This window comes from Apteryx mantelli, chromosome 7 (assembly GCF_036417845.1).
Source record: "Apteryx mantelli isolate bAptMan1 chromosome 7, bAptMan1.hap1, whole genome shotgun sequence".
In the NCBI taxonomy this organism is placed as follows: Eukaryota; Metazoa; Chordata; class Aves; order Apterygiformes; family Apterygidae; genus Apteryx; species Apteryx mantelli.
In genome coordinates, this window is record NC_089984.1 from 14294222 (window position 1) to 14306837 (window position 12616).

The 12616-nt window shown below is 44.6% G+C and overlaps 1 long non-coding RNA gene across 1 annotated transcript; it reads right to left on the reverse strand.

Annotated features, from left to right (window-relative positions):
* Positions 1–438: 438 nt before the first annotated feature.
* Positions 439–5767, reverse strand: LOC136992412 (uncharacterized). Its single transcript, XR_010884641.1, has 2 exons — positions 5144–5767; positions 439–2579 (listed from the first exon to the last, which is right to left on the reverse strand). It is a non-coding gene; the product is annotated as an uncharacterized lncRNA (long non-coding RNA).
* Positions 5768–12616: the final 6849 nt, after the last annotated feature.

A 12616-nucleotide genomic window follows, 5' to 3' on the forward strand; every position in this document is an offset into this window, starting at 1 on the left:
AACAGGTCTTCTAACCAAATTGCACATTTCCTCCCAAATTTTAAAGCAGGAGCTTTCTTTGGACCTGTTATCACATTCTATTATGTTTTGCTTTTCAAATTCCCCATTCAGAATACAGACATTTTGTATTATGTTTTCCAGATGTGAAACAGATCTTATCCTTTCTATGAGTTTTTTAACATTTAAGGTTAAACTTTTTTTAATAAAAGTCTAAAATAAACTGAAAATATCTGTGCATGATGGAACACAGTTAAGTAAATCTCTTCTGTGAAGTTCTATATCCACTTCAGAAAACAGCACCTGTTTCCACCAATCTAGTTTTCCAGGACTAATTTCTAGATAGCAGTTTCAAAGCTACACTCAAGTGATTTCAGCAAGTATTTTCAGATGAGATACTACTGCTTAACATGAAGGACAAAAATAAAGGGACAATACAAATCTATTGATACCTTTTTATTATTTGCAAAGTTGTAATAAAAGTACATTAACAAAAAGAAACTCCCATAATGATTTAGTCTTTGTTTTGTCACCCACATGGAAACAGGCACAATATCACAAAGCATAGTCTGGGAAGCATTTCATAAGTTATCTGAGGTCATTAAGCAAACTATACACCAAATAGCTGATACAAAATAAACAATTAAAAGTTTTTAAAAAGCTGATAAAAAACAGACCCCTTTGTTATAGGTAAACGTGACAAATTGACAACCACTGGGGCCAGGTTGCATAAATTCCAATTTATAAAATAACTGAGCAAGTCACAAGTAAGCAAAACAGCGCTGGGCGTCCGGGGGGAGTCTCCTGCTCCACCAACGGCGCGCGCAACCCCCCCTCACAGTCTCCTTATATGCGATTCCAGTTCCGGGTATACGGGGCACCTCCTGTAACTTCTGCAGTTGCGCCGGCTGTTGCTAGGGGGTCTTCTTCAGCCCTCTGGTGGTCGTGGGGATGAAGGCTGGAGTCTTCCTCTGCATTGTGTGCCATATTAGGCTATCTAAACTAACATTGCCGCTTCGCTAGCTCAGCTCAATTTTCTCAGGCGGGGTACATGCCCCCCACCACAGGCTGTAGGATGTTCCCACAGATGTTCCCAAGGCTGTTTCTCGCTGATGTAACAAATTAGTACATACCACAATACAAGATGTTCCCAAGGCTGTTTCTCACTTTGATGCAACAAATTAGCACATATCACAATCCCCCCTTTTTGTTTTGGTCCCTTCTAATTTGTTCATCAAATCGAGCAACAGCCTCCTGTGCCAGGGAGAGCATAGGGTTATGCTTACTCTCATCTTCATTTAGTTGTTTATATTGACTTTTTATCAACAGTAGGTGGGCAGCTTCGAGTCTGCTTTTTGCTAAGTTAATTATTCTATTTACTATACACGGCCCAAAGGTCAACACAAGTACTAGTAAAGCTAATGGACCCGCGATTGTAGACAATAGGGTTGTTAGCCAGGGAGAATGACTGAACCATGATTCATACCACCCTTGCTGGGCTTCTCTTTCCTTTTTACGCCTTTCAAGGCCTTCTCTCAGTTTCGCCATAGTATCCCTGACAACTCCTGTATGATCCGCGTAAAAGCAACATTCTTCTCCTAGGGCTGCACACAATCCTCCCTGTTGCAAAAATAAGAGGTCCATCCCTCTTCTGTTCTGTAACACCACTTCTGATAGTGATGTTAACGACTTTTCTAAGGAGGTGATGGATTTTTCTACCATTTAAAGGGTTGGTGTACGTTATGTTCCCCTTTGATTCGTCTTCCTAATAAGCCCAGCACAATCATCTTCCAGAGGAGTAGTGGACCCATGGCTTGGTTAACGGATACTTTACAAACCCTTAATGCCTTGGAGGGGCGGTCCGTGATGCCAGGTGTCTCTGGGACTTTAAAGAGTCTGGGTCTTACAACTTTAGGTATTCCTGCTTAGGAGGTGACTTGTCGGCCTCGATCCCCACAGTTTCTATACGTCTCTGTCTCCTCCGCCTACTCTTTTGCTCAGAGCAGCAGGGTGTACCTGTCTTCTCGACAGCAGCCGTATTCTTCAGGGGAACCTCCTTTATGTGCCTTTCTGATTTGAAAGGCTTCCCAGTTTTTTGAGAGAGACACCCAACATACGGCACAGTCCACCTACAATTGGTGTTTTTAATTTTAGCCTTATGTGATCAGGGTGGTTGGCATGGGTACAACCTTTCTCAGGTTGTACTCCTTTAACAAAGGCTTCCCACCATTCTACCGATCTTTTCTTATGATCTTTTAATGTCCAATAAGTCAAATTTGTCGTAACAAAGGCGGCAGATGCCGCTAGGGAGATACCCGTACTAACAATGAGTCCACTACTTCCCTTTACAAACCCTACATGCATAACACACAAAGGGATAACAAATACAGTGTGGGGTTATAACAAATACTATGTTAGGTTTTACAAAATGTGGTCTCACTTATCGAGGATTCCAGGTTTCTTCTTAAAGGTTACTTTTAAATTGTCCGGATTTCCAAAGGCTTCCCACGATGATTCTGAAATCGGTCCTTTAATTCTGCTAGCGTGTGTCCATCCTCACTCTGCGGTACGAATAGCAGTGTCTGTGGTAAGCAAGACAAGGAAAGGTCCCTCCCAGCAGGGAGTCAAGGACGAGTCTTTCCAGGTTTTTAATTAAAACCTTGTCTCCAGGGTTAACTCGGTGAATGGCTACATCTAGTGGAGGTCTCTGTTTGGCAGAGCTGAGGTGGGGCCCCAGCTCCAAGCACCAGACTAAAGCAGAGGAAGACAGCGAGCCGCCTCGGCGCGTGGAGCAGCACAGGCGGTGCTGGGCTGGGGGAGGCACCGTCACCCCACTACCTGCCTGCTGGGGGGGGCCTGGGGCTGCTGCCACCGCCGGCCAGGGCAGCAGCGTCTCCAGCGGGGAGAAGGGGGAAGCCTGCACCCCACTTCTCACAGCGCCTGCTGGGACCCCAAGCAGGGTGCTCAGCCCAGGAGCAGCCGGGGTCTCATCCTGCCTTCCCGGGGCGGCGTAGGGGCTGATGCGGGAAGGGGGCTCCTTGCCAGGGCGGGGGCTGTCTCATCGCTCTGTGCCTGGAGCCGCACATGGGGCAGACAGGCTCTTCAGCCAACACACGGAGTATGGGGTGGGGGTATTATGGGGAGACATACAAGGCTCCAGTAACCTTTGATTTATTAGCCTCTGGATTACTGGTCGGAGTCCTTGCCTCCCTTCCTGTGACACTGGATATTGCTTGTCTCTAACAGGGATTTCTGGATTTCGTATACTCACTTCAAAGGGAGCAATATCTAGTCTTCCTACTGATTCTGGGGTATACCAAACTTCAGGGTTGATTTTGGCCTCATCTTCAATAGTAAGGGTGCATAATTTTATAACTAATTCTTGATTCTCTACTTCTAAATTGACTCCTAATTCAACCATCATATCTCGGCCCAGTAAATTATATTCAGCTTCGGGAACTAATAAAAAGGATCTAACACTTAGTCGAGAGTCTGATTCTATTTCCACATTTTTAATTACTGGGACCTTAAAGGGTTCTCCCTTAGCTCCTATCACTTGTAATTTCTCTGGGGATGGTTTACACCCCCAGGGTACCGTTTGGACAGTAGATCTTTCTGCCCCAGAATCCACAAGGAATTCTACTTCTTGTCGCTGGGGACCCAATTTCAGTTTTATCAAGGGCTCGGTTCCTTTATGAGTCCCCAGCAGATAGAGCCCCTGACCCCCCCCCTACTCTTCTTGGAACATTTGCTCATCCTGCATTCGTTTCCTGCAATTTCTCTTCAGATGCCCTTTTTTCTGGCAATAAAAACACTCAACCTGCCTCAAGTCCCTCGTCACAACTTCCCTGGGTTGTCCTTCTTGGTGAGGTGGCTTCCTTTTAGGTCTGTTATATGACCTAGAGGGTTGTGCCTGGATTCCTCTCTGTCCTTCTCGGACTCCTGCCACCAGGATCTTTGCCTGCCGCCGATGGGTTTCCTCTTCCCTTCGCACATGCACTTTCTGAGCTTCCCTCAGCAATTCGTCCAGTCCTCTATCTTGCCAATCATCTAACTTCTCTAACTTCCTTCTGATATCTGGAAAGGCCTTTGCTACAAACTGTTTTCAATAGAGCCTGTCCCACAGGGGTACTGGGGTCTACCCCGGAATAAAGTTGCAGATTTTTCCTAAGTCTCTCGAGCCATTCTGTTGGTGTTTCGTCCTTCTTCTGTTGTTCCATGAAGGCCTTATTAATATTTTGCCCCCTGGGAACAGATTCCCTGATTCCCTGAACCATTATGGTCCTTAGATCAGACATATGCGTCCGATGCTCGGCATTCTGAGCCGGAGCTGAGGGAATATGGGGGGGGGAGGAAAAACGGGAAGTTCCTCCAGCATTTTATTTTTCTTCCTCGGACCTTTCTCTTTCAGGGTAAATATCATGGTCCGAGTATCTGGTCTTATCCATAAACTAGCATACTCACTTTCTTCTGAACTAAAGGGCTCTTTTGATTTCACATATATATAGAGAGCCTGACATCCAATTTTCAAAAGACCCGTATACTTGCCAATAAAGGTGGTCTCTTCTAATCTGCTTCCCACCCCATACTTGCATACAGTAATATACCTTTTTTTCTTTTTCTTTTTTTTTCGGCTTTTGCCTTTTCTGGAGGGCCAATTGTTCCAATACTTAATCATTAATCCTAAAGGGCTATCGGGCGGTATATCCGGTAACCGTACCGTAAAGCCCTCTATGGGATCAGAAGACTTGCTCTTTTTCTGTCCCATCTTCCGGAGCACCCACCTCAGTCACTTTCTTTTACAACTCTCTTTCTCTCCGCAGGGGACCACACTCACACCACCCGAGTCTCTACTGCTAGGACGGTTGTCCCTTCGCAGAGGGCAGCCCAGTCGGCTGTCGGGTGCCCCTTTTCGGTCCCCCGCTACACAAGGATCCCCTCTCCTGGAGGATCCGCAGCAAGGACCCCCTCTCCTGGAGGGTCCGCACTCACACCGTCCCCGGTTACACAAGGACCCCCTCTCCTGGAGGGTCCGCACCAAGGACCCCCTCTCCTGGAGGATCCGCGCTCACTCCGTTCCCTGGGGACGTCTCACGTGCTCCGGGTATCCCACCCCAACCGAACGGAACCGCATACATATACTCACTCAGTCCTGAGTCTTCGTTCGGATCTTCGTGCACAAAGTTTACGGGGTACTGCAGTTCTTTTGCTTACTTGTCCTGATTTAGGGTTCGGAAATACAGGTTGTGGTAGGGGAACTACCCACTCAGGGGCCATCCGAAAACGGGATGGGGCGCCCCCCCCGAGTCAGAGTCCCGAAACCAGGGAAGCCTGTATCCGAGTCACGGCACCAAATTGTTATAGGTAAACGTGACAAATTGACAACCACTGGGGCCAGGTTGCATAAATTCCAATTTATAAAATAATTGAGCAAGTCACAAGTAAGCAAAACAGCGCTGGGCGTCCGGGGGGAGTCTCCTGCTCCACCAACGGCGCGCGCAACCCCCCCTCACAGTCTCCTTATATGCGATTCCAGTTCCGGGTATACGGGGCACCTCCTGTAACTTCTGCGGTTGCGCCGGCTGTTGCTAGGGGGTCTTCTTCAGCCCTCTGGTGGTCGTGGGGATGAAGGCTGGAGTCTTCCTCTGCATTGTGTGCCATATTAGGCTATCTAAACTAACATTGCCGCTTCGCTAGCTCAGCTCAATTTTCTCAGGCGGGGTACATGCCCCCCACCACAGGCTGTAGGATGTTCCCACAGATGTTCCCAAGGCTGTTTCTCACTTTGATGCAACAAATTAGCACATATCACACCTTCCCTTCCCTCCCCATGAAAACAGACAACATAGCAGGCATACAAATTAAATCCAAGCAGCAAAGCCAACAAGAATTGCTGGTACAAGTATAATTGTCCTGTGAGAATATTCATTGTGCAAGCCTCAAACAACCACTCTCCCTGTCACATATGCACATCAATGAAACTAAGATAGTTATAACACTTCTAGGTCAACATTTCCTTTTCATACCACTTTTTCTCAGAGCATTCAGTCTTGCATATGTGTGAAGAGCTGTGTGTCAGCTTATCAGTAATAGCCCATGCCTGATACAATCTATACAGGAGGCCTATAAAGAGATTTTGTACATTGCCTGGAGACTTTAAAATATGGTAAGTGGAAGAAACTGCAAGTTGAAGATTAGCTACTGCTATTAAAAGTGAAAGTCATCCTGAGGGATAAGTTTTGGACTGGAGTGTTTAGCAAATTTGTTTCCTTCTCAGCCAAAGCAAGATCCAGCAAATCCCTGACATTAGGATAATTGGGATGTACACATCAACTTTCATTAGAATGACAATCCAAGAGTCTTTTGTTGAAACGAAAAAACTCTATTTGCATTTGCTGCCTGCAACATTATTGAAACCAAACCAGATGTTACTTTCATATTCAGAATTTGAAGACTTTGTTCAAGTAGCAGCACACTAGGGAAAAAAACACACAAAAAAAAAAGAGAAAGAAAGAAAAAACCCTTCCACCACCTGACAAAATCAAAAAAGCCCATATTTGGGAACTGTGCTTGGCAACATTTACAATGAAATTATACAGTATGGAGGCATCTTGTTAGCTAGAGTATCTAAAGACTGTCATTGTCAGTAGCACAGACAGCTACATGGGAAAAGCAGGATTGAAAGAGACCACCTGTGTACTCAATTCCTCTTCTCTTCCATTACCAGCCTTCATGCATGTCCACCTCAAAAGGGTCAGCCAGCCTTTTCTTCACATGCTATTAAATACAATGCCCACAAAATGCACCCAAAGAGAAGGCCACAAGCCATAATTATAACATGCCAGATGAAGGAAGAAAAAAAAAAAAAAAAAGCAGGCAAATTCATGGGCTTTACCAGCGTTTTGGCCATTGCAACTGCAGGGAATATGCTTAAGGAAACTGCTAGAAAATTCTGACATAATCCAGAAAAGAAGAGGGAAAAAAAAACACACCCAACCAACAATTCTTTTACAGCTCCCAAAGACATCATGCAGAAAAAAACAGAAAGAGTAAAATGTTTTTAATTCATATCACATAAACAGGACAAGTCCCACACAACACCTCAAATACTACAAAGATATTACACTCTTTCACTGATTACAAAGCCAAAAATAGCCACAGCAGCCCCATCTCCATTTTGTGATGAGCACCCTTACTCCAATCAAAGGCAAAACACCTCCTCAAATCCAAATATCCACAAAACCAATACACTCTATCTGGGGTGAACACTTGCATATTTAGTCTTACTTAAAAGATCATTTATTCCTGTTGCCTCTAATTAAACCTGCTGTTCTGTTTAATTAAGGCACAAGATTTTTAAGAACCACTTAGTGCGCAGTCAGATGGCATGACATCTGCTAAAAGGTTTCTCTCTCACAGACCACGGGTGTGCTCACTGTGGGCAGCAGGCCGAGCCGGAGAGCCCACGCTGCCGCTCTCACAGCGGCTCGGCACACCGCCAACACAAGCTACCGTCGCAGCCCCCTCCCTTCGCCTAACGTTTAAAATAAAAAAAGAAGTACCTCGTGCCGGCGGCGGCTCCCGGGCTGCTGCGGCTCCTCCCAGCGCAGGGCGGGCGCGTGCGGCGCCGCCGCGTTTAAACGTCCCGCCGGGCGGTCACGTGACCGGCGCGACCGTATACTCCGCGCAGCCGTTAACCGGCGCTTGCGCGCGCCGCGGGAGGGTGAGGCGCTTCCGCGAGTTCTAAGCTGACACACACAGCCACACCCACGCCTTCCCCCCTTTTTTTTCTTTCTTCTTCTTTTTTTTCCCCTCTCCTGTTTTTGGTGCTGGTTAGAAATACAACTCTTTGACCTTTGTCAACTGCGTTCTCAGCACAGTTCCAATTTTTACCGTGTTATGTGATGAAACAATATATTTCAAGGGTGGATTATGGCATGCTTGCTCAAGGGTCGTGCAAACAAGATAAACCTTACTGTATTTGAATGCATTTAAAAGCTGTGCCAGTGCTTTGTGACAGTACTGTGTTGCAAGGTAAAGCGTGTGCAAAAGGCCAACAAAATGCCAACAAAAATAGCACAAAAAAAAGAAGAGCAACCGGATCTGCTCTATTGAAAATTTTCTGGCATCGAAAAAGTTCTCACTGACAAACCTAACCTAAAAAAAATAAATTGAGATTAAAAAGTAGCTGAAATTGCTATGAAAAATAAGCATGTCAGCATAAAGGCTGATACTTTCACCCATTAAACTTTATGTTGTAAAACAGGCAACAGCAGAGCACAGAGCTTGCCTCTCAGGATCTCTGACTGAAGCCGGTGGCTGCCTTTTCCCCACATTGCAGCCCTCCACTTCAAAGCAGCGGCCTCCTGCCAGGCTGCTCCTGTTTTGTGGGGCTGCACTTGAAAGCCAAGGCACTGACACAGTGGTCTCTCATTGTGGTGTCTTGCTCACTGCGGTTTAGTTTTCTATTCTTTTTTGCTTTGCTGTTTCTCTTGAACTAAGGGAAAAAAACACTCACAATGAAAGCAAGTGGCATTCTGCAGCATCTCACATAGGGCTGTGTGCAGAAGGCACTTTAGGCAACTGACTCCCCTTTATGGCCTTTTCCCAATGTTTAGGCATTACTCTATCACAAAAACCCCTACCTATCCTCGTTGATGCTTACGTTTCCACAAGTAAAATCCCACAGGATCTCAAGATTTGCTGCTGTACGCCATACTCAGCCATCAAAGCTGTGATGGTGTAGGTCTGCTTAGTGTCTCGTTTAGGTTTAATGGCTCTGCCAATGCTCATAAAGCAAACTTTTGCCTGCCTTTCCACCTGCAGATCAGGTGCGGAGGTAGGCAGACAGTGCTAGCACAGGAGCACAGCACAGAAAGGCACTTCTTGGCCGCGGGGACCGGATGTAAAACCGTTTTCTGAAAGCGCCAGAGATGCCTGTTGCAGTCAGACCCAAGCACCATCACACAGCTGAGGAGACATGATACCCCCATGTGCCCATTAAGACGGCCTACTCAAATGTGCTGTAATGACACATGCACAGAGGGGTAATAACGTAGTAGTGAGGCTAATAACATCCCTATAACAAGGACCTTCCTAAATGACACTCCCAGGGGACCCTAGTGAAAGATCATGACTCACTCTACAGAGGAAGGTGGAAAACAAACCCTAATACCCTCTTGTGATCTGATGCAGAGAAAATCCCCTTCTAGCCCCGTATCTGTGCTTGGTTTTATGCTAAGTGGCTTAGCAAAACACCAACCAAACACCTCTGAATTTCATGCTCTTTGCTCTGTCAGCTTACTACCACATGTTCTCCGCAGAATCCAGTTTTTCCCTTGTGTGAAAAAGACAATGCATCAAGTGCAGATTACCCTGTGTACTTCACCAAAATATTACCTGTAGCTGGACCCAAACCCCAGCGCTGCAGAGCACAGTAGAAACAGCACCCCCAAGCCAAACACTGTATCAGGATCAAAAACTTTTTCCTGGTCTCCCACCAGTACTTCAGAAGAAACCTGGAGGCCTGAGATTAATTCAGTATAAATGCAGTGCAAGGAAACTGTGTGATTTAGATTTCTTCCATCGTTCTGTAGATATGCCAGTACAGCAGAAACCTAGAGATTACTAGGATGAACTAAAGTAACAAAGATTTTCTCAAACAGGGCAACATTTGTGAGAAAAACTAATAACCCCACTTCCTTTCTACTATCTTTGCCACACCTCTAATTTGAACAAACTCTGTATCTTTTAAATTAAGTAACTTTAATTGTATGCATCTGCTGTATGCATCAGTGCAAAGGAGAGGGACCCAACTGGCTTCACGTTCCTGCCAGCCTCCTTGCACCTTGTTATGCAGATAGGACAGGTAAGGGGGAATGGCCTATACTCAGATTTTGCAGCCATGTGCCAAGCACGCAGTAATAGCCATGGAGCCAGACTGTGCAGACCAAAAGCAATCCCAGTCTCACATCCCAGTGCTTGGCTACCTCACAGAAGCACCAGTCTTATGAACTTCACCAAACATTAACAGTGTTCCTAACCAAAGCTTTTGCTTTTAGGCTGTTTTGGTTGACCAGAGCTTAGGAAAGCATCCAAGGAGTTAGCCTTGAATGCCTAGGGTGACCAATTTTTCATAATAGATGTATTATTTGGAATACCTTTTCAGCTAGAAAGAAGGGCTGCTGTTTCAGGAACTTTCAAAATATTCCTAAACAATATATATGAAGTTTATCAGCACTTGTGCTAAAGGTGCTGAGAATTTGTTTATTAGCTAGAAATAGTAGCTTCTTCCAAAAGGTTTGTGTTCAAACTACAATGTGCTGAGCTTAGATTTGGTCAAACTATTCAGAACAAAGACATTCAGCTACTACACCTTTTATTAATAAGGAATGGCCATGAGACTGAAATTTTGAAGAACTGGTGTGTTATTTGAGATTGCTCAGTAGATGTTTTATTGGAACAACTGTTAGTCCAGAGATCACTTGCTTGTAATTCTCTGGTATTCATAAAGAATAACTGATATCCTATGCTAGCTCATGTAATTTCTGTTCCTTATTCTTCTGTATCTGAGGGACTCCATGGTATGCACCACAACAAAATCTCTTAATACATGATTTTGGACCTCTGGACCCCTTTTAATAGAATTACAACAGTAGAACTGATTTACATAACCCAAAAGGAAACAAACTCTTTGTTGCTTCTTCTGTTTTTTTCTGTCAACATTTGAAAATTTTTGAAGCATGGTCCTTTTGGATAAGGTGCTATCTTTAGACAACCACATTTTTGGAGAGGAAGAAGAGAGAGAACAGCCATCAGACTTCAAAGCATTTCTAATATTTGGGATAAGGTCTCGCATTAGGAAGCCTGTGGATTATTTTATATCATTAAATGCTTCATGAATATTGCTTGCTATTCTCTTGTAATCCATGCTTGTTTCTTTCAGAAAGCCTTCCCTTCAGCTGTTTACAATAGGTTAGTGGCACTGAAAAAAAGACACAGAGTTTTACTGTTCCTCAATAGTTGCCTTCATAACTGTTTCTATTCTTCATGGGAGTCACTGAACATCTGCTTCTTTTTTTCTCTCCTGCCTCCTCATTATTGTTATCTCTTCATTCTTCTGTTTTGTATTTTTCTTCCTAATTAGACACCTTCCACCTATCAAGTTATGAAACTACTTACCAGTATCTCATAATTCACTCCAGATGTGTTATATCCATGGCAACTCCACACACATTATGTAATACTCAGGACAAGTTAAAGGGGCTCCCAGGCTCAGAAAGTATGTTTGAATCTTCCCAGCTGCTCCTTCTGCCCAGAATGGGAGAGCCAAGGGCCACAGCACTGGCAGAGCTCAGAGGAATCCGTGCAGGAGCAGACACCAGGGACTATCCTGCACGCCAGAAAAGCGGGTTACAGCACCCAGTGCTGCACTGACTCAAGTCTTCTCAAGATGCAGTTGTAGGTCTTGCCACCTATTCTGGGATCAGTGCCTTGCACAGAAGGGTTCAGTCACAGTTGCTTCCTAGGCAGAAGAGAAATTAATACAATTTTTCATAATCTTTGCCCTTCAAAATATCACAAAACCAGGCTCTGAGGTTTTATCCAGCCTACATGCAAAGCTCTGAATGCTGTCTTGGGACTCCTGTGTGTCCGAGCTGCACATTATTCCGGTATTGTGTATGGTCAGATGTTTTACTACTTAATTGCTTTTTGCTACTTGCTCAGCAAAGAAATATCTGTTAGCCATCACCTGCAGATCTTGTTTGCTATCTTCTTCCGCACTGCTTCTCTAATGCTGTGTCATATCTCAGCCTTTCAACTGGGTAGCCTGTAGGGTTGAGTTTTTTTGAATGGCAGCCACATACTGGGTTTTCTTCACTGAGATTTGAGGGTAGCTTTGCAACCATTAATTGTGGCTGACAGACAGAATTATTTCCTGTGTGCTTCTTTAAGGTGTCATACAGATTAACAGAGACTCGGATTTTTCATTCACTTGCTTCCCATCAGGAGAGACTAAATAGAGCCTGTACAAGTATTTCTTATTCCTTTACACTGAGAAGATCAAATCTAGGAGGAAAATACAGGTCTTGTACAGCTTTATGCTCAATGCTCAATTCACCCTAATTTCCACTGATAGGCAGTCCCCATTTTCACTAACTGCTGTTGTAGCCTCATGCAATTGGAAAGCACTTTCACAGAGCAAGACAAAGAAGCATGCACACATGCAAACGCAAACAGAAATATGTGGAGCCTTCTAAAAATCCAAATTATTATCATAGACTCATTTAATAGATGAACACACCAAATACAAAGGAATAAAGTGACCCCACCACACACATTGTACTGAGACAGTGTTAGAAGGAAGATCAGAAGTCTATTTTCCAGTCCCACTGATCTAACAGAGGGATCAAGTAATCCCTGGATTAGGTAGGTATGAGTCACTGCACAAATACTAGCCTTGTGAATTAAGTCTTCCTTAATTTACATCAACATGTTCAACCTTGTGAATTACTACCCGGAGGGATCTAGGTCTGGAAGTATCTGCTTGAATTAGTTCAGGTCAGTGCTGACTGGGAAGCAACATGGAAAACTCAGAAAAAGCATTTTCTACATATTA